The sequence below is a fragment of the Rhinoderma darwinii genome, chromosome 4 (genome assembly GCF_050947455.1).
Source record: "Rhinoderma darwinii isolate aRhiDar2 chromosome 4, aRhiDar2.hap1, whole genome shotgun sequence".
NCBI classification, from domain to species: Eukaryota; Metazoa; Chordata; class Amphibia; order Anura; family Rhinodermatidae; genus Rhinoderma; species Rhinoderma darwinii.
The window spans coordinates 87857988-87880817 of NC_134690.1; the positions used below are offsets into that span (position 1 = coordinate 87857988).

The 22830-nt window shown below is 43.3% G+C and overlaps 1 protein-coding gene across 4 annotated transcripts in view; it reads right to left on the reverse strand.

Annotated features, from left to right (window-relative positions):
* The window catches only part of GIGYF2 (GRB10 interacting GYF protein 2), a 169083-nt gene extending 146780 nt beyond the window's left edge, over positions 1 to 22303 (reverse strand). For 2 of the 4 annotated variants that reach the window (XM_075861327.1, XM_075861324.1), the window contains exon 1: positions 22144 to 22283. The gene's annotated coding sequence lies outside the window, so the exon portion shown is untranslated. Of the gene's footprint in view, positions 1 to 22143 lie in introns of all 4 variants that reach the window. The other 2 variants (XM_075861326.1, XM_075861325.1) reach the window with 2 other exon arrangements.
* Between the last annotated feature and the right edge of the window lie 527 nt (positions 22304 to 22830).

Consider the following 22830-nt stretch of genomic DNA (forward strand, 5'->3'; position numbering starts at 1 on the left):
GCGCCATGTTACACCTCGATTTACGCCTTAAAAGACGGCTCCAATACGTCGGCAAACATCTGCCCATTCATTTGAATGGGTTTGCCGACGTACTGTGCCGACGACCTGTCATTTTACGCGTCGCTGTCAAAAGACGGCGCGTAAAATAACAGCCTCGGCAAAGAAGTGCAGGACACTTATATACATTATATGCAGGACACTTCTTGGGATGTAATTTGAGCCGTTTTTCATTGAATTCAATGAAGAACCGCTCCAAATTACGGCCGTAATTGACGCCTCGCAAAACGCGAGTACGAGCAATTACATCTGAAATGACGGAGCTGTTTTCTCCTGAAAACAGCTCCGTCATTTCAGACGTAAATGCAGTTAGCGTGTGCACATACCCTAGGGGTATGTTCACACACAATGTTTTCAGCTGAAAAATCGGAAGCAGAACGCCTACAAGCATCTGCCCATTGGTTTCAATGGGAAATACGGCGTTCTGTTCCGACAGGGCGTTTTTTAAGTGGTAGTTTTGCAAAAACAGCACGTAAAAAGACGCCCGACCAAAATGAAGTGCACATCACTTCTTGGGACGTTTTTGGAGCCGTTTTTCATTGACTTTATAGAAAAAAGCTCCAAAAACGGCCGTTAAAAAACGCGAGTTTGATTAAAAAATGGCTGAAAATCAGGAGCGGTTTTCCCTTTGTTTAGGAAGCGTGTGAACATACACTTAGCCTTTTGGTGTGTCCTAGAACACACCCAAAATGGCTGACTGACACTGCTTAGCAATTTGAAGACACCTTCACCTGGCTTGTGAGAGGGGGGGTGAGATTCCCTCCCACATTTACAGCAGCTGTGAGTCAGGTTGCTTTGCCTTATTCACCTTGCTGTAATTCTGGGAAGTGCTCCCCCTGGTGGCCAACATTGGAAAACATGTCAAATGATTATTTAATTTTTAATACTTTCCACCATACGGAAAAAAAAAAAAAAATACAGCAAAAAAATATAATAGAAATAAGTAACAACACTTAAAAAAAAAAGGTTTAATTTGCGACACATTCCCTTTAAGAAGAGATTGGTATTTCTCAATTACTTGTGCAAAAGGTCGGTCCTGTAAATACGAGCCCTGACGACTGACAGACAACATAACGCATTATTTGCATTAAAATGTAGATTTACAGGGGAAGTCGTGTATATACCTCCCCTGGCTACGGCTCCTCTTTCACCACACAGCCCTGACTAGAAAACATTGGGTATTTACCCATTGGGGGGGGGGGGATAATTAAAGACCGCACATTAAGGAATTGGTGTTTGTGCAATTTACGTAAGGGCAATCTTTCCATTTGATTGGGCCAAATCTCCGATCTATCCAGTTCTAGAATTACAGCTGTATCATACCTTACATCACCCACAGTCATTGACATTTCTGAGCAGTCAAAACTTAAAGACAACTAGCAATTTTCAACCAGTTCTTACTTGCGTTTTTTAGGATAAATGTTTGGAAAGTTCATTCTGCTCCCTTCTCTAAGATTTCTTCAAAAATGAAAATCCTCCCCACCTCCTTCCTAAAGCCATTTAAAACCTCTAAATTGAAGGGAGTCTGTCATCACATTTCCACCTCCCAAACCGCTATATAGGGAAGCATGATGTTATTTTGAACATATCTGTGTTGCACAAGTCAGCCCATCAGAACCATCGAAGTGTTTTTATTCCTCCGCGCGCCATGTGCAAATGTGAGCTGAAGAGTCCTGCAATCCAGGAAGTGTCCTTCATGCTCAGCAGAAACCACATAGAATGCAGGACACTTCAGTGCTCATATGCATACGGTGGAATAAAAACACTTTTTCATGGTTCACAATGGGCTGACTTGCGTAACATAGGTAAGTTTAAAAAAAACGTTCATCCTTCCCTATATAGTGGTTTGGGAGGTGAAAGCGTGGTTAGAGTGCCTTTGTGACTTCCCCAGACTACTGACAAACTGACCTGTGCTCAGCTCTTTACACGTCTAAAATATTACCAAAAAGTTTTTTTGACGTACTCTGCAGCAATGATTTAGATATTTTTACTTAAAGGTTTCAAAATAAAACCCCAAAAATGATGCCGGCCACATCTCACGCCAGAAGTGTAAAATTGGCACTGGGAGAGCGGGCAGTCCCGTTGCCTTGCAGGAGAGGCTTGTTGTTCGGTGGTCTAGGCAACCAGACATCCACTCTTACATCGTCACTTTCAAGCTTCTGTTGTGAGACACGAATGACAGTCATTGGAGTTCGCCTTGAATACAAAGCCCACTAATGGCAAAGGCAGAGGGCAGTGTTAAAAATACTTGTGTAATGCATGGATCACAGCCTGCTGAGGAATATGGTGAATGGTACTGAAGAACACCAGACACGCTTAGGGTATGTTCACACATTGCAGATTAGCTGAAGATTTTGCATGCATTTTTTAAGCCAAAACGAGAATTAGATCCACAAGAGCAGAACTATAAGGCTGGATTCACACGAGCATGTTCGGTCCGTAAAGGACGGAACGTATTTAGGCCGCAAGTCCCGGACCGAACACACTGCAGGGAGCCGGGCCCCTAGCATCATAGTTATATACGTTTCGTCCTTTACGGACCGAACATGCTCGTGTGAACCCAGCCTAAGCCTTCCTTTACATATTTCTTCTCTTTAGGTTACGTTCCTGTATGTGGCTTAAAAGAATACATGCAGAATATGCACTGTGGGAACCAAGACTTAGGGTGAGAACACACAGGAGCGGCAGCTGCACACGGCCGAGACCACGCCCCCATGCGTTGGCGCATGACCACACAATAAACTGAAATCGTGCCACCATCCGCCACCACATGGTTTCCACTGCTGCTTAGTGTATTCTCACCATAAGGCGTTATTCACGCGAACGTGTTTAACGTCCGTGATATGCACGTGAAAATCACGCTCGTCGCACGGACCTATTTTAGGCTATGGGGCCGATCAGACAGTCCGTGATTTTCACGCAGTGTATGTCCACTGCGTAAAACTCATGACATGTCCTATACTTGGCCGTTTTTCGCGCATCACGCACCCATTGAAGTCAATGGGTGCGTGAAAATAGTGCACGGCACACGGAAGCACTTCCGTGTGTCACGCGTGATTCACGCAACAGTAGATAAAGAAATGAAGGAAAAAATAAAAGCACTTCCTTCATTTCTTTTTCTAAACATCAAAACCACGTGTCATAAGGCTGGCATATGCGTGAAAATCACGCAGCAAACCGGTTTGACACACGGAACTGCAACGCGCAAAAAAACGCAGCGTTTTTTTGCACGCGCAAAACACACACGTAAGTGTGAATAAGGCCCAAAGCCTAATTCACACGAGCATGTTAAACGACCGTGGGACGGCTGTCGAAACAGCGGCCGTCCCACGGACTTTTGTAATTCAATGTGGCCGTTCACACAGCCGTTGTTTCAACAGACCGTGTGAAGGGTCCGTGGGAAAATAGGACATGTCCTATCTTTTCACGTATCAATCCATAGACTCATCTATGGGGGATGCAAGACATCGCGTCCCGCAGCGCCGAGCACGGATGCACCTCGGCCGTGGAAGACTGTAGTTTTTCACGGCCAAGGTGCGCAACGCTTGTGTAAATAAGGCCTTAGGCCTCCTCACACGCGGTAAGAGTTTTAAGATGCTCTCGGCCTTGTTCACACGGCGCTAAAAAAAACAACAATGTTTTTGTACAGGCATTTGAAGCGTTTGTCGAGTTTTTACGGACTCCCATTGACCATGGGATATAGGCGCATTTATGCCCAAAGAATTGACCTGATGCTTCTTTTTTTACACGATGCGTTTTTATTTTAAACGCGCGTGGAAAAAAGGCATCGTATGCACTACAATGTGCTTTCCCATTGAGGTCATTGGGAAGCTAATAAGGCTGTGTTCACACTGAGTTTTTTGCAGGAGGAAAATTTCTCCTGCAAAAACTGCTCCAGACGGTTTTTGAACAGTGGTTTGACAAAAACTCGTCAAAACACTCGTCGAGGCGTTTTTCTTCCTCTTTCTGACTGATTGAAATGGGGTTTTGGAGGCGGAAACCGCCTCAAGATGGATCATATCCAAAGCAGAAAATTACCACAGCACTGGACCACAAGTGGGTGCACGCCTCAATAGGACCGGATCCGTGGTCCCCAATATCAGATAGACAAAATAGACGAGGAGACAGCACTTCCAAAATATGTCAGCTTTTTAATCACCCGTGCGACGTTTCAGTCCAGCAGGACTTTTCTCAAACGTCGCACGGGTGATTAAAAAGCTGACATATTTTGGAAGTGCTGTCTCCTCGTCTATTTTGTCTATCAAGATGGATCATGACGCTTCTTTTTACCGTGACGCATTTTTTTTTACTCGCGGTAAAAAAACTCGTCCAACTCCCATTGAAATCAATTGGAGGCATTTTCGGGCAGTTTTTGAGGAGTTTTGCGGTGCGGTTTCCGCGTCAAAAAACTCAGTGTGAACAGGGCCTTAGGCTGGGATCACACTGTTTTTTGCAGGAGGAAAATCTGCCTCAAAATTACGTTTTGAATTTTGAGGCAGATTTTCCTCTGCCTGCATTCCAATTTTCGCTGCGTTTTGCGCCCGCGGCCATTGAGCGCCGCGGGCTTAAAACGCAGCGAAATATGCTTTCTCTGCCTCCCATTGATGTCAATGGGAGGTCAGAGGCATAAACACCCGAAGATAGGGCATGTCCCTTTTTCCCGTGAGCCGGTTTTTCTGCTCACGGGAAAAACGCCTCCGCCTCCCATTGAAATCAAAGGGAGGCATTTTCGCCCGTTTTTTGGCACGTGTCACGGCGCGGTATCCGCATAAAAAAACTCAGTGTGAACTCCCCCTTAAAGTGTAGCTAAATGTTTTCCAAACTTCTGACATGTCATAGTGACATGTCAGAAGTTTGGATTGGTTGGGGTCCGAGCACTGAGACCCCCACCAATCGCTAGAACGAAGCAGCTGAAGCGCTCGTGTGAGTGCTCAGCCGCTTCGTGTCTGTTCGGCTTTTTCCGGAAATAAATGTATCCGTGTACTGACTCAATAGAAAGTCTATGAGCCTGTACTCCGATACATCGGATTTCTGCAAAAAGCCGAACAGACACGAAGCGGCTGAACGCACACACGAGTGCTTCATTCTAGTAAAGTGTGGGGGTCTCAGTACTCAGACCCCCACCAATCCAAACTTCTGACATGTCACTATGACATGTCAGAAGTTTGTCAAAAGTTTAGCTACACTTTAAAAGCATGCGTTATTGATGCATATTTCGTCGCATAAAAAGCGTCGAATTCACGCCATGTGAACAAGTTTTCCACTAGAATTTATTATTTTGTAACTTCTTGTACAGGTGTTTTTCAGTTGTTTCGGAAGTTCTATAGAGAAGACTAAGGACAAAAATACCAGGGGAAAAAAACGCCATACCAAGAGCATGCTGTTGAATAAAAATACTACACAACAAAATTATTCGTATGTAGATATTCAGATTTTATTAGACTTTAAAGTAACAGCCGCAGCATTTTTGGCCAAAAAAAACAAAAACCAAAAAATACAGGGTGGGGGGAAAAAGCCATTGAAGACGTGGGTAAATAATGTGTGTGAATCCATGCTAGGGATACACTGCAACATTTGGTCACATGTGAATCATAGTGAAATCAGGGGATCACCGTGACCTAACCTTAATCTTTCCCCATGAGACACCAGGTAACAGACAACCTGCCGCAAGAGTGCCCGCCAACTTAAGAAAATACTAAGGCTGCGTTGTGAGAATCGCAGGGAAATTGCGGGATTAGTACAGGATTAATTACTGGCAGGTAGCCCTAGGATTAGATCAACTTGAAAGCCGCTGCCCCTTGTTTGTCAGGAAAGCGACATCATGGTGCTTGACAGATGGCATTTATATTGTAGACTTTTTTTATGTTATGGCAGAAATCTGCTTTTAGAATTGGGACAATTTTCCATATGTGAACAATGGGGGAGATTTATCAATTTAATTACAAAAAAGCCATAGTCTTTCTAGCCCTATTATTATTATTCCCCTGTGCAGGCAAAAAAATAAACTACTATCTTAACCCCTTCCCTCTTTAGCCACTTTTGACCTTCCAGACAGAGCCTCATTTTTCAAATCTGACATGTTTCAATTTATATGGTAATAACTTCGGAATGCTTTCACCTATACAAGCGATTGAGATTGTTTTCTCGTGACACATTGGACTTTATGTTACTGCCAAAATCTGCGCGATACATTTAGTATTTATATGTGAAAAACACCAAAATTTTGCGAAAAATTGCAAATATTTGAATTTTTCTCAATTTAAATGTATCTGCTTGTAAGACAGGCAGTTATACCACACAAAATAGTCACTAATTAACATCCCCCATATGTCTACTTTAGATTGGCATTGTTTTTTGAACATTCTTTTATTTTTCTAGGACGTCACAAGGCTTAGAACTTTAGCAGCAATTTCTCACATTTTCAAGAAAATTTCAAAAGGCTATTTTTACAGGGGCCAGTTCAGTTGTGAAGTGGCTTTTAGTACCTTATATATTAGAAACCTCCAAAAAGTCACCCCATTTTAAAAACTCCACCCCTCAAAGTATTCAAAACAGCATTTAGAACGTTTAACCCTTTAGACGTTTCACAGGAATTAAACCAAACTAGAGGTGAAATTTACAAATTTCATTTCTTCTTGTTGCAGAAATTCATTTTTAATCCATTTTTTTTGTAACACAAAGTTTTACCAGAGAAACGCAACTCAATATTTATTCCCTAGGTTCTGCAGTTTTAGGAAATATCCCACATGTGGCTCTAGTGTGCTTATGGACTGAAACACAAGCCCCAGAAGTAAAGGAGCACCTAGAGGATTTTGGACACTCCTTTCTATTAGAATATATTTTAGGCACCATGTCCGCTTTGAAGAGGTCTTGTGGTACCAAAACAGTGGAAACCTCCCAAAAGTGACCCCATTTGGGAAACTACACCCCTCGAGGAATTTATTTAGGAGTATAGTAAGCATTTTGACCGGACAGGTTTTTGCAGACATTTTTGGAAGTAGGCCATGAAAATGAAAATCTAGATTCTTTGAAATAAAATGTGGGTTTAGTTAATTTTTTAATTTCCAAAAGGACTAAAGTAGAAAAAGTAGAAAAAGCACCACAACATTTGTAGAGCAATTTCTCCCGAGTAAAACAATACCCCACATGTGGTCATAAACAGCTGTTTGGACACACGGCAGGGCTTAGAAGGGAAAGAGGGCCATTTGGCTTTTGGAGATCAAATTTAGCAGGAATGGTTTTCGGAAGCCACGTCGCATTTGCAAAGCCCCTGAGGGACCAAAACAGTGGAAACCCCCCCCCCCCACCCCCCACAAGTGGCCCCATTTTGGAAACTGCACCCCTTGAGGAAATATCAAGGGGTATAGTGAGCATTTTGACGCTGCAGGTTTTTTGCAAAAATTATTGGAAGTAGGCCGTGAAAATGAAAATCTACATTCTTTCAAAGAAAATGTAGGTTTAGGTAATTTTTTCACATTTCCACAGGGACTAAAGGGACTAAATTTGTAAAGCAATTTCTCCCGAGTAAAATAGTACCCGACATGTGGTAATAAACGGCTGTTTGGACACACGGCAGGGCTGAGAAGGGAAAGAGTGTAATTTGGCTTTTGGAGCTCAAATTTCGCAGCAATGGTTTGCGGAGGCCATGTCACATTTGCAGAGCCCCTGAGGGGACAAAACAATGAAAACGCCCAAAAAGTGATCCCATTTTGGAAACTACACCCCTCGAGGAATATTTCTAGGGGTATAGTTAGCATTTTGACCCCACACGGTTTTTGAAGAATTTATGGGAATTCTGCCGTGAAATTAAAAATCCACATTTGTTTCTAATAAAATGTCGTTTTAGCTCATATTTTTTCATTTTTACAATAGATAAAAGGAGAAAAAAGCACCCCAACATTTGTAAAGAAAATGCTTCTGAGCACAGCAATACCCCATATGTGGTAATAAACTGCTGTTTGGACACACGGAAGCGCTTAGAATGGATGGAGCGCCGTTTGACTTTTGGAGCTCAAGTTTTGCTGGAACGGTTTGCGGCGCCATGTCACATTTGCAAAGCTACTGAGGGGCAAAATTAGTGCAAACCCCGCAAAAGTGACCCCATTTGGGAAACTACACCCCTCATGGAATTTATCTAGCGGTATAGTGAGCATTTTGACCACACTGTTTTTTTTGCTGAATTTATTGGAATTAGGCAGTGAAAATGAAAATCTACATTCTTTCCACTAAAACGTTGAAACACCCCAACAATGGTAAAGCAATTTCTCCCGAGTACGGCAATACCCCATAAGTAGTCAAACTGCTGTTTGGACACACGGCAGGGCTCAGCATGGCAGGAGTGCTACTTGGCAAGTAGATTTAGGTTGATTGTTTTTTGGGCGCCATGTCGCATTTGTAAAGCCCCTGAGGTACCAGTACAGTAAAAACCCCTGAGAAGTGACTCCATTTCGGAAACTATACCCCTCAGGGCATTCATCTAGGGGTGTAGTGAGCATTTTGATCCCACAGGTGTTTCATAGATCGTATTAGAATGAGGCAGTGAAAATGAAAAATTATTTTTTCCCAAAAAATATGTAGTTTTGCGCACAATTTTCTTTTTCACAAGGGGTAATGGGAGAAATTGGGTAACAAATTGTGTGATGTTTTTTCTCCTGAGTACGGCAATACCCCATGTGTGGCCCTAAACTGCTGTTTGGGCACATGGCAAAGCTCAAAATGGAAGGAGCGCCATTTGGCTTTTAGAAAACAGATTTTGCTGGACTGGCGTACAGGTGCAATGTCGCATTTGCAGAGCTCCTTGAGGTACCAGAGTAGAGTGGAAAACCCTGAGAAGTGACCCCCTTTTGTAAACTACAGCCCTCAAGCCATTTACCATTTGCCTGGACATATGACAGGGCCTATTGTGGTGATTTTCGCAGCATTGGCCCACAATGGCAGGGCTCTGTGGTCAAATAGTAAAGCAAACCCCCCAATAGTGACCCCCATTTTTGAAACTGCACATCTCAATGCATTTGTTAAGGGGTGTAGTGAGCATTTTGAGCACAAAGGTTTTTGGGTTTTTTATTACAAATGAACGCTCAGTGGATGGTGCAAAGTGAAAATTGCAAATTTCCACTGGTATATGCCATTTTAGTGCACAATATGTTTTACCCAGTTCGTGCCACTGAAGACAAATACCTCAAACTGTTAAGCGGGTTCTCCCGGGTATGGCGATGCCATATATGTGGACGTAAACTGCTGTTTCGGTACGCTGCAGGGCTCAGAAGGGAGGGAGCACCATTTTGGTTTTGGAGCGCAGATTTTGCTTGGTAGTAGTTTTGTTTGGGATTTTGCTGGTATTTCAGTATCTCAGCTGGGCGGAGTACATCAGGGTATAATAAGAGGGTATAATAATGCGGTAAATAAATAATAATCTGCAGATATGTGGCCGGTGTCGCACTGATAAAATGTTGCCCAATCTTATCCACTTTTGGATACTCTGCACATTTTACATCGCCATATTCTGAGAGCCAGACTTTCTTTATTTTTTCTCCACCGGAGCTGTGTGAGGGCTTATTTGTTGCGGGGCAATCTGTAGTTTTCATTGGTGCCATTTTGGAGTACATGTTATTTTTTTTTCACTTCTGATTTCAAAAGCTGTGGGAGGGCTTATTTTTTTTGCGGGACTGCTGTAGTTTGTAATGGTATAATATTGGGGTACATGTGACTTTAAATCACTTTTTTTTATTTGGTTTTGGGAGGGGTAGTGACTAAAAAAAAAAAAAAAACAGCGATTCCGGAATTGTTTATTTTTCTTTTTTTACGGTGTTCACCGTGCGGGTAAAATAGCGTGATATTTTTATAGTTCGGGTCATTACAGATGCGGTGATACCAAATGTGTACTTTTTTTTATGTTTTCCGTTTTTTCCTATAATAGACTTATTATGGGAAAAAAGGCTGTTCTAGTTTTGTTGTTTTTTTTTTAACGTGAAACTTATTTTTTTCACTTTTTTACACCATTTTTAATAACATGTTTTAAAGTTTTTTTTGTCCCACTAAGGGACTTGAAGCCATGCTTGCTATTCTAATACACTGCACTACCTACATAGTGTATTAGAACTGTCAGCTATTCGCGGACAGCAAGCCTATTAGGCTTAGCCTCCCGGCGGGGCCTAATAGACTTCCGTACTAGGAAGCCATTGTTAGGCTACGGTTGCCATAGCAGGTGCCGATGGTTGATATTAGCAACCATAGGGTGCGAGCTTCCCACCTAGATGCAGCAATCGCTCCATTTAAGGGGTTAATCGGCCGGATCGGAGCTTAGCTCCGGTCCTGGCCTTTACAGCAGGATGTCAGCTGTGACAAACAGCTGACACCCGCGCCCATGGCAAACATTATGGTTGCTGACAGGCTAGAAGGCACTTTGATCGCTGCATCTAAAGAGTTAATCGGCCAGATCGGAGCCTAGCTCCGGTCCTGGTCATTACAGCGGGGCGTCGGACAGCTGATACCCGATACACATGGAGCTGTGATTGGTCAGTCTGCTGTGACTGACCAATCACAGCGATAGCCGGCCGGGGACCGCTGTGATTGGTCCCCTGCCGTCTTACTGTGCCGATCAACTGTCATAAACAGTTGGTGGCACAGCTCTGTCAGCCTGTCGTTTGACAATGTGACAGTTTTTAGCCAGGACGCACTGGTACGTTCCCGTGCCTTTAAGCACTACAATACAGGACGTACTGGTGCGTCCAGGGGTTAAATACAGGTCTTCTGACTTTTCGTAGACAAGAGGTCAGCAACCTTCCGGACTCCAGCTGTTATGAAACTACAACTCCTAGCTAATTATTCCAGCCATAGGCTATCAGGGCATGCTGGGAATTGTAGTTTCACAACAGATTGAGCGCCGAAGGTGGTTGACCTCTGTCCTAAACGTTTGATTGGTTTTACTTTTTTTGGCGTATACATATGAATGTTTCCACCGGTGGTAAAAGATCTTTAGATCTGTAAGGCATCATACACACATTTTTTGTGTTGCGTACTACAAAACACAGATCATAGTGCCTACCCTATCAATTCTTTTTTTTTGTGGATCCATACACTAGAATGGGTGAAATGGACAACAAACACGGACAAAAATAGGACCTGTTCTATGATACGCAAAACAGACAAACAGATCCGCAGAAAAAATTGATGCCTGCATGGCCCCTTAGAAATTAAGGATTCCGTATGCTATCCGCAAAATAAACAAATAGGCCACTGAAGAAAACAACTCAGTCGTGTGCATGAGCTGCAAATTGTATAAAAAAAAATTCTACACAACTATTGTGTCTCAGGCGAAGGTGCCATTTAAAATTATGCAAACTAAACATCAGCGGGATCTGTTTCAGTACACATAACCCTCAAACTTTGCATGGCACTTTACAACCAAAGATTGTTTGGTGCATCACATCAGTGACTGGTCACGTTTTGAACCTTATAAAAAGAGCTGCTAGTATCACATATGTAAATGTTGTTGATGTTCTTAGAGCCGGAGATATGAGAAAAAGTCATGATCAGAGGGAAGACATTTTTCAGGACTTACTAGAGCCTCGTTCACAAGAGCTTATAAAAAAATAAATAAAATTCTTCCCCTTGAAGGAAAGTTGAAGGACCCCTCTTCTCAGAAATGGCATCTTACAGCACACAATAGATTGTATTCTGCGATACAGCAAATAGAGATAAAGAGACTGGAGCTGTACCAAAAAGACTTCTCTGTGGAGCTCCGCACAAAATGGAAAGAACGCTGGGGTTTGGTAAACCACGCTTCCAAACCTTTCAACATTTTACTGGTGTTCAGACACATTTTATTATTTTTATGCAGGGGCGTGCAGTACAATATTGTTTTCTATGGAATCTAACCTTTTCATTGATCAATGTACTGAATCGCTATGTATGACACGGCTTTGGAGCATTTTAATGAAGTCACAAGTACAAGCATGAATAAGGATAAAAACTATTACAAGGTCTAGATTGTCTAGATTCTTATTTCAAGAGCTAAAGAGCTGAGCAGATTAATTATGCCTCCCATAGACTAACAGCATTTGTAGGATAATCTAGACCAGGGGTCTCAAACGCGGCCGGGTAAGTGGGCCACATATAGAAAAAGTCTGAAGTTGACAGGCCGCAATACTTTCAAATTAGATACAATACAAAACTATTGTTAATAAATTAGTTATTTGAACTACTATTATACTACATTACATTACTATAATAATACCGCTAGATTTGAACTTAACGGAAATTTGCGAGATTTCTCCATGTGCTTATTTCAACAATCCAGTTTTCCAGTTTAAAGAGACTGTCACCACATTATAAGTGCCCTATTTCCTACATAAGGAGATCGGCGCTGTAATATAGGTAACAGGAGTGTTTTTTATTTAGAAAAACTATTTTTTTACCACTTTGTGAGCGATTTTTAGCTTTATGCTAATTAGTTTCTTAATGCCCAAGTGGGCATGTTTTTACTTTAGACCAAGTGGGCGTTGTACAGAGGGGGCGTTGACCAATCAGCGTCATACACTTCTCCCCGTTTATTTATACAGCACATAGCGATATAGCTATATCGCTATGTTCAGCCCCATAAACATACTATAACATTACTGCAGTGTTCTGACTATGAATATACATTCCCTCCAGCCAGGACGTGATGTGTATTCAGAATCCTGACACTTCTGAATCTTTTCTGTGAGATTACAGCAAGGCAAACGTAATCTCGTTTTAAATGACAGGTTACATCGTAATCTCGCGAGAATACGCTTAGGCCCCCGGCTGCCATCGGAGACACAGACACTCGGCGATCTTAGGGTGTCAATTGGATGAGAGGGAGCTCCTTCCCTCTCTCCAAAACCACTCAGATGCGGTGCACGCTATTGTGCACCGCATCTGAGGGGTTAAACGGGTGAGATACTTATATCGATCTCACCCGGTGGAGAAGGGACGCCCCCAGCCCTCAGCTGCCTCTGGCATCGGAATAAGGCCCGTTAGTGACCGACGTAGAAACACTATGGGCCGGTCACTAACGGGTTAAAGTCCTCTTACACGGCCCGTCCTGGGCCATGTAAACGAACGCGATCGAGACAGCTCGTTGATCGGTGCTCGTTTGCGCCTTTCACAAAGAGCTATGTTTGGGGACGAGCACTCGTTACTCCGATGACTCGTCCCCATACATTATTATCATGTCAGCAGCGCGTCTCCTTGTTTACACAGGGAGTTGTGCTGCTGACAACGATGATATTTTAGGCAGCTAAAATGTTACGATCAGCAGATGAACGAGCGTTTGGCCGATTATTGACCCATATAAAAGGGCCGTTACTCCTGGAGGATTGATAAGAGTACTTGCTCAGGAATGTTGGATTTATCACAATAAAAAAAGTTGCCTCCCTTTTGTAATTGATGATCCCAGCAAATAAACCTGTTATCTACAATTGTTCCACCGCCCACGTTTTGTGTTTATGTAGCAAAATTGGGAGTTGGTTTGAAGTTGACTAATTCCTAATGTATGGTACAGTGTGGTAACATGTGATGCCGTACATCTTGGTTTACTCAGTGTTTGGCCACTGTCATCTAAAGGCAAATTTTACACTCCTTTGTTGGCTGATCACATGCAGGCTATAAAATCATCATTGTCAACAGCACATCTCACCAAGTAAACGGGATGTGCTACGACAATGATGGGGACTGAATGAATGTATTAATGATTGTCCGTCCACATACAGTAAGCATTGGCCCGTGTATAAGGGCCTGTAAACCAGCGACGATCAACTTATGTTGTCGATGGCCACTCGTTATAACCAGAAATGTGCCCGTGTAAACCAATATTTAGGGTAAGTTCACATCGGGCGGATACACTGCATAAAGATACAGAGCGTATCCGCCCTGGTGGTCGCAGGGGATTTCTGGCCAAAAAAGCACACCAAATTGTGGTGGTTTTTCGTCCGGAATGGCCGCTGTAGAAAACAGAAGAAAAAAAAGCGGATACTTAGCCTGTGACGTTCTGCAGCCTGGCCTCCTGGGATGAAGTCAGCCCATGTGACTGCTGCAGCCTGTGATTGGCTGCAGCGCTCACGTGGGATGAAACGTCATCCCAGGAGGCCGGCCTGGACGAAGAAGCACAGAATTCTGGGTAAGGAGACTTATTTTTTTTTTTCTGAGCTGAATTTTTGCGGTGGAATCGGTTTTCCTGCTGCAAAAAAATCGCAACATCTATTTGTTATGGGTTTTACATCCCCATTGAATTCAATGGTGGAAAACCTGCAATCGTTTTTTCCGCTTGTCATTTATGTTCAAATCTCATCCACTCTGCTGCTACTGTATTGTGCTGCAGATTTTCTGCAACAAAATCCGTTGCGGAAAATCTGAAGTATTTGTGCTTCGTGTGAACTTAACTGGCTCCATCACAGTTAGGCCTCATTCACACAAGCGTGGCGTTTTTGCACACGCAAAAACGTGGCGTTTTGCGTGCGCAAAAGCCACTTAACAGCTCCGTGTGGCATCAGCATATGATGCGCGGCTGCGTGGTTTTCGCGCAGCCGCCATCATTATGACACTCCATTTGAATGCTTGTAAACAGAAAAGCACGTGGTGGTTTTCAGTTTTCATTCATCCTTTTGGCAGCTGTTGCATGAATCACGCTTGTCCCACGGAAGTGCTTCCGTGCGACATGCGTGGTTTTCACGCACCCATTGACTTCAATGGGTGCGTGATGCGCGAAAAACGCCCAAAGAACGGACATGTCGTGACTTTTTTTCAGCGGACTCACGCTGAGTAAAAATCACGGACATGTCTGCACGGCCCCATAGACTAATATAGGTCCGTGCAACGCGCGTGCAAATCACGCGCGTTGCACGGACGTAATTCACGTTCGTCTGAATAAAGCCTTAGGGTAAGGGGGTTTTACACTGGGTAATTATTATGACCTATCAGATGCCTGTCCATTTTACATGGACAGGCATAATACACTGCAATACAGAAGTATTGCAGTGTATTATAAATGCAATCGGAGGATCGCATAGTGAAGTCCCCTAATGGGACTAGTAAAAAAGTGAACAAAAAAGTTTCATAAAAAGTGAGAAAAAAAAAAAGTGAAAAAAACCTAAAAAAAAAAACCACTTTTCCCCCTTACAAACTGCTTTATTATTAACAAATAAAATAAAAAAGTTACACATATGTGGTTTCGCCGCGTCCGTAACGACCCCAACTATAAACTTATCACATCATTTAACCCGCAAGGTGAACGTCGTAAAAAAATAAAATAAAAAAACGTTGAATCCAGCCTTAAAAAAAATGTGATAAAAAGTGATCAAAAAGTCGCATCTACACCAAAATGGTACCGATAAAAACTACAAGTCATACCGCAAAAAAAAAAGCCCTCCTACAATTGCATCCACGAAAAAATAAAAACGTTATGGCCCTTCAAATATGGAGACACAAAAACAAATAAATTCGAAAAAAAAGTGTTTTCACTGTGTAAAAGTAGTAAAACATACAAAAACTATACAAATTTGGTATCGTTGCAATCGCAACAACCCGCTGAATAAAGTTATTGTGTTATTTATACCACACGGTAAACGGAGTAAATTTAGGACGCAAAAAAGTGTGGCGAAATTGCTGGTTTTTTTCTATTCCCCCCAAAAAAAAAATTATAAAAAAGTTAATCAATAAATTCTATATACCCCAAAATGGTGCTATTAAAAATTACAACTTGTCCCGCAAAAAACAAGACCTTATACAGCTATGTCGACGCAAAAATAAAAAAAGTGTATAGCTCTTTGAATGAGACGATGAAAAAATGTAAAAAATGGCTTGGTCATTAACGTCTAAAATAGGCTGGTCATTAAGGGGTTAAGGGTCTTCTAACATAGTCCGACGTGGGCAGTGTAAACGAGTGCCGATCAACAACACAGCTCTTTTTCTCCATTCCCAAGGAGCTATGTATGGGGACGAGCGCTCGTTACTCCGATCACTCATCCCTATACATTTCTATCCTGTAGGCAGCACATCTCCGTTTACACAGGGAGATGTGCCGATGACAACGATATTATTTTCGGATGTATAAAACACAATCAGATGATAAACAAGCGTCTGCTCATTCATCGGCTGATCGTTGCCCTGTGTAAACAGGGCAACGATCGGGAACGAACGTTCTGTGAACGCTTGTTTGCCCGATAATTGACCCGTGTAATAGGACCTTTAGTATAGCTGATCGTGCGAGATCGCCATCTCCACCAACCTCCCCATAAACATACACATTCGACAACGGGGTGAGGGAGACAAAAAGCATCTGACAGTGGCTTGGCTCCTGGCTAACCAATCCAAGTAAACTAAAATCCAATGTCTATTCACATTTCCCCCAACATCTACTATGAGGAGGCTCTCACGCAAGTTAAGATCAGTGATTCTGGCAGACAATCTAGTGTGTATGGAGGCCATAACTATCTTGGGTGTATGGCCAGCCTAAGGCTACACAAGCATGTCCGATTTGCACCTGTAATAAATGCAGCGTATTTCCAGCAGTTCATACCCGTGTGCCATCAGTGTGTGTTGCGTATGGCAGGAGTGTGCTTTGCGTGTGGCATGCATTTTTCACATCCATGCAAGTACTTTTATTTTTTTTATTTCTCTGCATTTCTGTTTAACGGATGCGTGAAAACACGGACAGCACATGGATGTCGTCCGTGTGCTGTCCATGTTTTTCACGCACCCATAGACTTCAAAAGGTGACAAGGTGCGCAAAAAACGCACCAATACAGGACATGAAGTGAGTTTCACGCAACGGACACTCGCTGCATGAAAATTCACGTATGTCTGAACAGCCCCATTGAAATGAATGGGTCAGTGTGCTGTCAGTTATTTCAACGGACAGCACACGGACGAGTATCACGCTCGCCTGAATGAGCCCTAAGACCACTTGCACACGACTGAGATCGGGCTGTGAAAAACCATCCGAGTGTTGGGTGGATTTCCCGGCCCGACCACGGTACAGGTGAACGGGAATCCTGGCATCATAGACATTTATGATGCTAGGAGTCTCTGCCTTCCCTGAACATGAATAGGAGAAGTCCTTATTGCCAATGGAAAATCTACAAGCAGGAGTCTTGAGGATCCAAATGAAGAATCAAGATGATCAGTAGGTGGACACTTATCTTGCACGAAATTGCAGCAAAACAACACGGTTTTAGTTTATTTTTTTAAATTGCATCACAAAAAAAAACTAAACACGTTTGAGGAAATGCTGCATCAATCCCTTCATGTACTACAATCAACCATAGCAACAAGTTAGGGCCCCTGCTTCATCTGTTAACAGCTCGGAAAAAGCTAAACTCAGGCGCTATGGGCAACAAGGATACTTTGCCCAAGACAGTTTTGATACATAAAGTTCTTTGTCTTCCTAATGATACAGGCACACGCAGCGTATATCAGAGCCGTGTCTTCTAACGTTCCCAGGACCCGTCTGTCCGTCACCAGGGACAAAATTCTATATATTGTAGGTAAACAATGAATGTTCATACTGAATGACAGCAAGCAGAGATGTGGAAATTAATACAGACCGTATATTGGAAAATTTTATAACTTTTAATTAGACTAAAAAATTAACATTAATTTGCTGAAATTGGACATCCCCTTTAATGAAATAACAGTACCGCTAACAGAAAAAAAAAAGATATATAAATTACTATTGGACTGCTGTATGTTATAGATTAAAGGGGTTATCCGGGTTCCTTTAATTTTTTACTAATGGCTGCACAAGACATGAACAAAACAACCAGCACTAACCTATCTAGGGAAAATCTGTCACATACTTAGGCCGGGTTCCCACGTAGCGAAAAAGCAGCGGAATTTCCACAACTAAATTCTGTGTGGAAATTCGACAGCATTCACGGTAGCAGCAAAGTGAATAAGATTTAGCAAATCTCAGGCCCAAGCTGCGGAAAAAACGAGAAATTGTCATGAATAAAGTGTTCTGCGGTGCGATTTCCAGTTCAGCAGCACGTCAATTTATGCTGCGGGTTCTGTGTGGAGACGGCGCGTGTTTGCTTCAATAGGAAGCAAAAATCCTGCAATAGACGAGTTTTGTTGCGCCTTTTACAATCTTTACTGAGCGGAAACACAGTAAAAACCGCTGGAAATCTGCAAGTGCACATATACAGTACTTTGCTAGAATCAATGTGTAACACTAAATGTGCAGGTAACACCACAGTACGCGCAACAAAAACACGCTATTTGCTGCTGATTTATCTGCATTTTTTTTTAGATTCCCGGGCAGATTTTCCGATGTGGAAATTCCACAGCGTATCCTGTGTGGGGGAACAGACCCTTATACTTCCCAGTGTGAAAGACAAGCTGATTTCAGCGGGCTATTACTTAGCGATGTTCTGTAGTTTGAGTATTTAGATCTTATACGGCCAGCGATGCAAGGCTTCAGTCCAAGTATATTCATTCTCCACCCGCCATGCAGCAGCTGACTGACACTTTTCTTCCTATGCACAGTAAGGGCCAGTTCACACTGAGTTTTTCTTACACGTTTTTTGACGTGGAAACAAAGTCGGAAAACGCGCCCAAAAAAACCTATTGATTTCAATGGGAGGCGGACGTGTTTTTTTCCCACGAGCGGTAAAAACGCTTGTGGGAAAAAGTGACATGCCCTATCTTCGGGCGTTTATGCCTCTGACATCAATGGGAGGCAGCGAAAGCGTATTTCGCAACGTTTTTGCCTGTGGCACTCAATGGGCACGAGCCAAAAACGCGGCAAATGGCGTGCAGGCAGGCACGGATCAAAATCTGCCTGCAAAAAACTCAGTGTGAACATACCCTAAGGCTACATGCACACGTTGCGTATTTTACGGTGGAAAATACGCCGCAAAACCGCAAGAAAGACGCAGGAAAAAAAACACCTTGTTTTTTTATGCGTCTTTCGGTGCAGTTTTTAAATTTTGATGCGTAAATCGTAGCATTTTCATGCTGCATGTTTTGGTACAATTTTCCCCTGCACTAGGCAGATAGAATTCGCAAGCGGAAACGCAAGATAACTTGACATGCTGCAGATTTTAAAATCCACACCGCAGATCAATTTAGGTACGGGAAAGTACTGCAGCGTGTACATGAGATTTCCTGGAATCTCATGGTCTATGCTGGTACTGTATTATGTTGCTGTTTTGCCGCACGCAAATACGTGTGCATTGACCCCCAAGGCCTTGTCAACACGAAACGGAATTGCTGCGTATTTTCCATCCGGAATTTTAGATGGTAAATACGCAGCCTAATACAGTAGCAGCAAAGTGGGTGCGATTTATCAAATGTCATCTACACACTGTGGAAAAATTCCGTCCAGAAATTTACCTGCGGTGTGTAATTTTATTTCTGCACCATGTCAATTATCACTGCGGAAAGTGGACTGAATTGCTGCGTTTTTTTCCCCATAGAAATAAAAGGGGTTGTCCACCTTCTGACAACTGATGACCTATCCACCGTATAGGTCATCAGTATGTCATCGGTGCGGGTCCGACTCTCGGACCCCGCACCGATAAGCCGCTCCAGTGGCCTGCGGGCATCGGATGTTCTGGCACATAATGCTATGAACGGAGCCCCTGAAGCAATTGGCTCCGTACATTGCATTACTGTACACAGTACTGCAGCTCGGCCGTTATTCCGTGGCTGGAGCTAACTGCTTCCGGCTTGTATGTCCAGTGCACGGAGGCACCAGAGCAGATCATGTACTAATGACCTAGCCGGTGGATAGGTCATCAGATGTCAGAAGCTGGAAAACCCCTTTAAGAGTTTTCCCATGAGAGACATTTATGACATATCCACAGGATATGCATGGTTGAACAGCAGCACACGTCTCCCAAGTTTCAATCAATATGTTCTTTTATTGGTCAAGGCTAGGGCTTGAGAAAGACCCTCCACTTGCCACGGGTCGAAACGTTGCCATAAAAAAAAAGCTGCAAATGGCACAAAAGCCGCAATTTGCGGTAAATATAGAGAATTTTGTGTTTGTGCTGCTCACAGAACAAAAAGTAGACGAGCTTAACGCAGGGCCACTCGAGGAACAACAAATTCACTGTATTTTACTGGTGTCAATTATGGCGCAAATCTACGCCAGCTCACTTTTTGGAGCCAGGGTCGACAAGAGGTGCGCACGTCTTAATAAATTCTGCACATTTTACTCCAACTTTCTTCTTATCAAGATTGCCGTATGAAATGCCAGTCTTAATAAATTTCCGTGTGTGTGCGCGCATATATATCACACACACACCCATATATACACTTCCAATTTCTCATAATTTTCAAAATCTCGGCTTGCTGCCAGTGAACATTTTTATTTAAAGAGGCTAGAAGCCTGTAAAGTCCTGATACTCCTCACTGCTACAATTGTATCCAGATAAATATACCAGTAGCACAAATCCTGCCCCGTACTGATTGTTTGCTACAAGTATATATTTGCTCGTTTCAGTCTAGAGTGAAGGCCGAGTATTAAGACGATTAGATACAATCGTACCCACCTTGAGGTGCACTGTACAGGCGGCTTCCAAGAGAGGATACTTCTCTTCACCCCCTGACATCACCTAGATAGGCAGGCAATAAATAGTACACATACTCCAGCCTATAAGAACAGAGCTCTAAGGGTCCTCTTACATGGCGAAACATGGGCCATGTAAAGGACTGCCGAGTTCACACGTTGCGTATTTGTCGCAGATCTCATCCTTTTGTATTAAAATCTGCGCTGAAAAGCTGCGTCAAATCCGTGACGTGTGAACTCAGCCTAACTCACACATGAACTGGGGGCGCCATTGCAAATTTCACTAAAAATACCAGAAATGCTGCGCTCTTGTTTCTGGTCAATCCAGACGGAGACGGACTAAAGTCAATGGGTTCCATTGGACATCGATTGTCGCCGTGGTTCAACAGAACCTGCGCTTCTGGCGTTTCCGTTGTTCTGCTCCGCTGACTGAGCAGAACAGAGTGCCAAACATGGATGTGAACAGGGCATAAGAGGCGAATGCAGTTAGTCCGGTCTATTTCTGAACATAAGTATTCCCAGTCACTCTCATCACGACAACCCCTTTTTAATTTACAGCCGATCAGTTGAAGGCCGGGGTCCGGCTTCAGAAATCCCTAGTGATCAGCTGTTATGGAAATTGTGACTGTCCATACATTTCACTGCAGCATCGGAGATGTATCAGATGTCGACCATTCAAATGAACGGCTGCCCATGTAATACAAGGAGTGTTCGGCCAGAGAAGGGGCTGCTTGGACTTTTATACACTGTTTTGCCATAGGCTTCTATATAGAATTGCCACCAAAAATGACAGTGAAGAGGATATTACATTCCCCGCCGCTGCCGTGAGTCATTTATGGGACTTTTAAATAAAATACCCAGGAAGACCGAGAAATAGGGGCAGCCACAAAGGTCATTCACCCAAAAATTCTACAATTCCTTTGCAGAGTAAGATGTTTTTGGGAGCCTGAACTCCCAGCATGCAATGCGTGCAGAGGTTGTCAGTAGGTGCAGAGGGTGGCAAGAATTTCAAGGGGTACACGAGGTCACCCGCACTGTTTACATGTGGTGGAAACTGTATTGGCTGGGGATTACTGTACATTACATAGTGGCACGACTTCTATAAAACTGACAAAGCTACAGAAAGTTACAAAGGAAAGAAGAGGTGAATAATAAAGTAAACCCCAGAAGCTTTAAATCTGAACACATGAGAAAACTTGTGAAAAGGCAAAAACTGTGGCTATAGAGCAAAATGGAAACAAACTTCTGCATCATGTCACAGTGATATATATATACAAAGAACTGCCGAGAGAGAGTGTGAGGGAGAGTATGAGTGTGAGTGTCTCTATATAGTATGTACTTAGGTTACACGCACAGGTGACCTGGACATATGTTTCATCCCGAGTAGTGACCAGCAGCAGTGAAGGCAGCACATGTGTCCACACTTTTGCCATCTCTATAGACGTTTCCGGGACTCCGCCGCCCTCCGTGTATCCACCTGATATCCACCCCCTACTAGGACTAATCCCCGGCGCTCCGAGCCCGCCGCCCGTCCTCTATTAACAGAACTGTACCTCACTCAGTTTCTCACCCGAAGCGAATCCACAAGCCCAACAACACAAGATGGCTGACGCCACGCACCGTCACCTGACGACTCCACGCCTCGCCTCAACAGTGACAGAGCAGCGTGCCCGGCCAGCGATTCCACCAGCGAGTTCCGTGTTCTGCAGCTAGACGGGACACTCCACGTACAGCTCGTCACCAGCCGGGCCTACCAATCACGTGACCGCCAACAGCGCCGCGGCGGACATGATGTATGTGGGCATAACCGCCCGTTCACATCATTTCCTAGTATGGGAGTGTGAAGGGAATGAACTCCACACCTTATGTCAGAAACGGTTTTTTCTTCGTAATATAATTGGTAATTCTATTAAGACATGTTGTCAGGAAAGACTATGACTGTAGAGTAGTATTATTCTTCGTTTAACGTGACCTGTCAGCATGTTGTACAGGGCAGTGCAATGTAACACCAGAGACTATGAGGCAGCTGAGGTAGTGGACGCTGGCTGATGCAAGCATGTGTGTACTGAAATTATATCCAGTGTTTCACAGCAAGCATTTACTCAGCAGGAGACTGGCCGTAAACCATTAGGGTATGTTCACACGGCCAAATTTCAGACGTATACGAGGCGTATTATGCCTCGTTTTACGTCTGAAAATATGGCTACAATACGTCGGCAAACATCTGCCCATTCATTTGA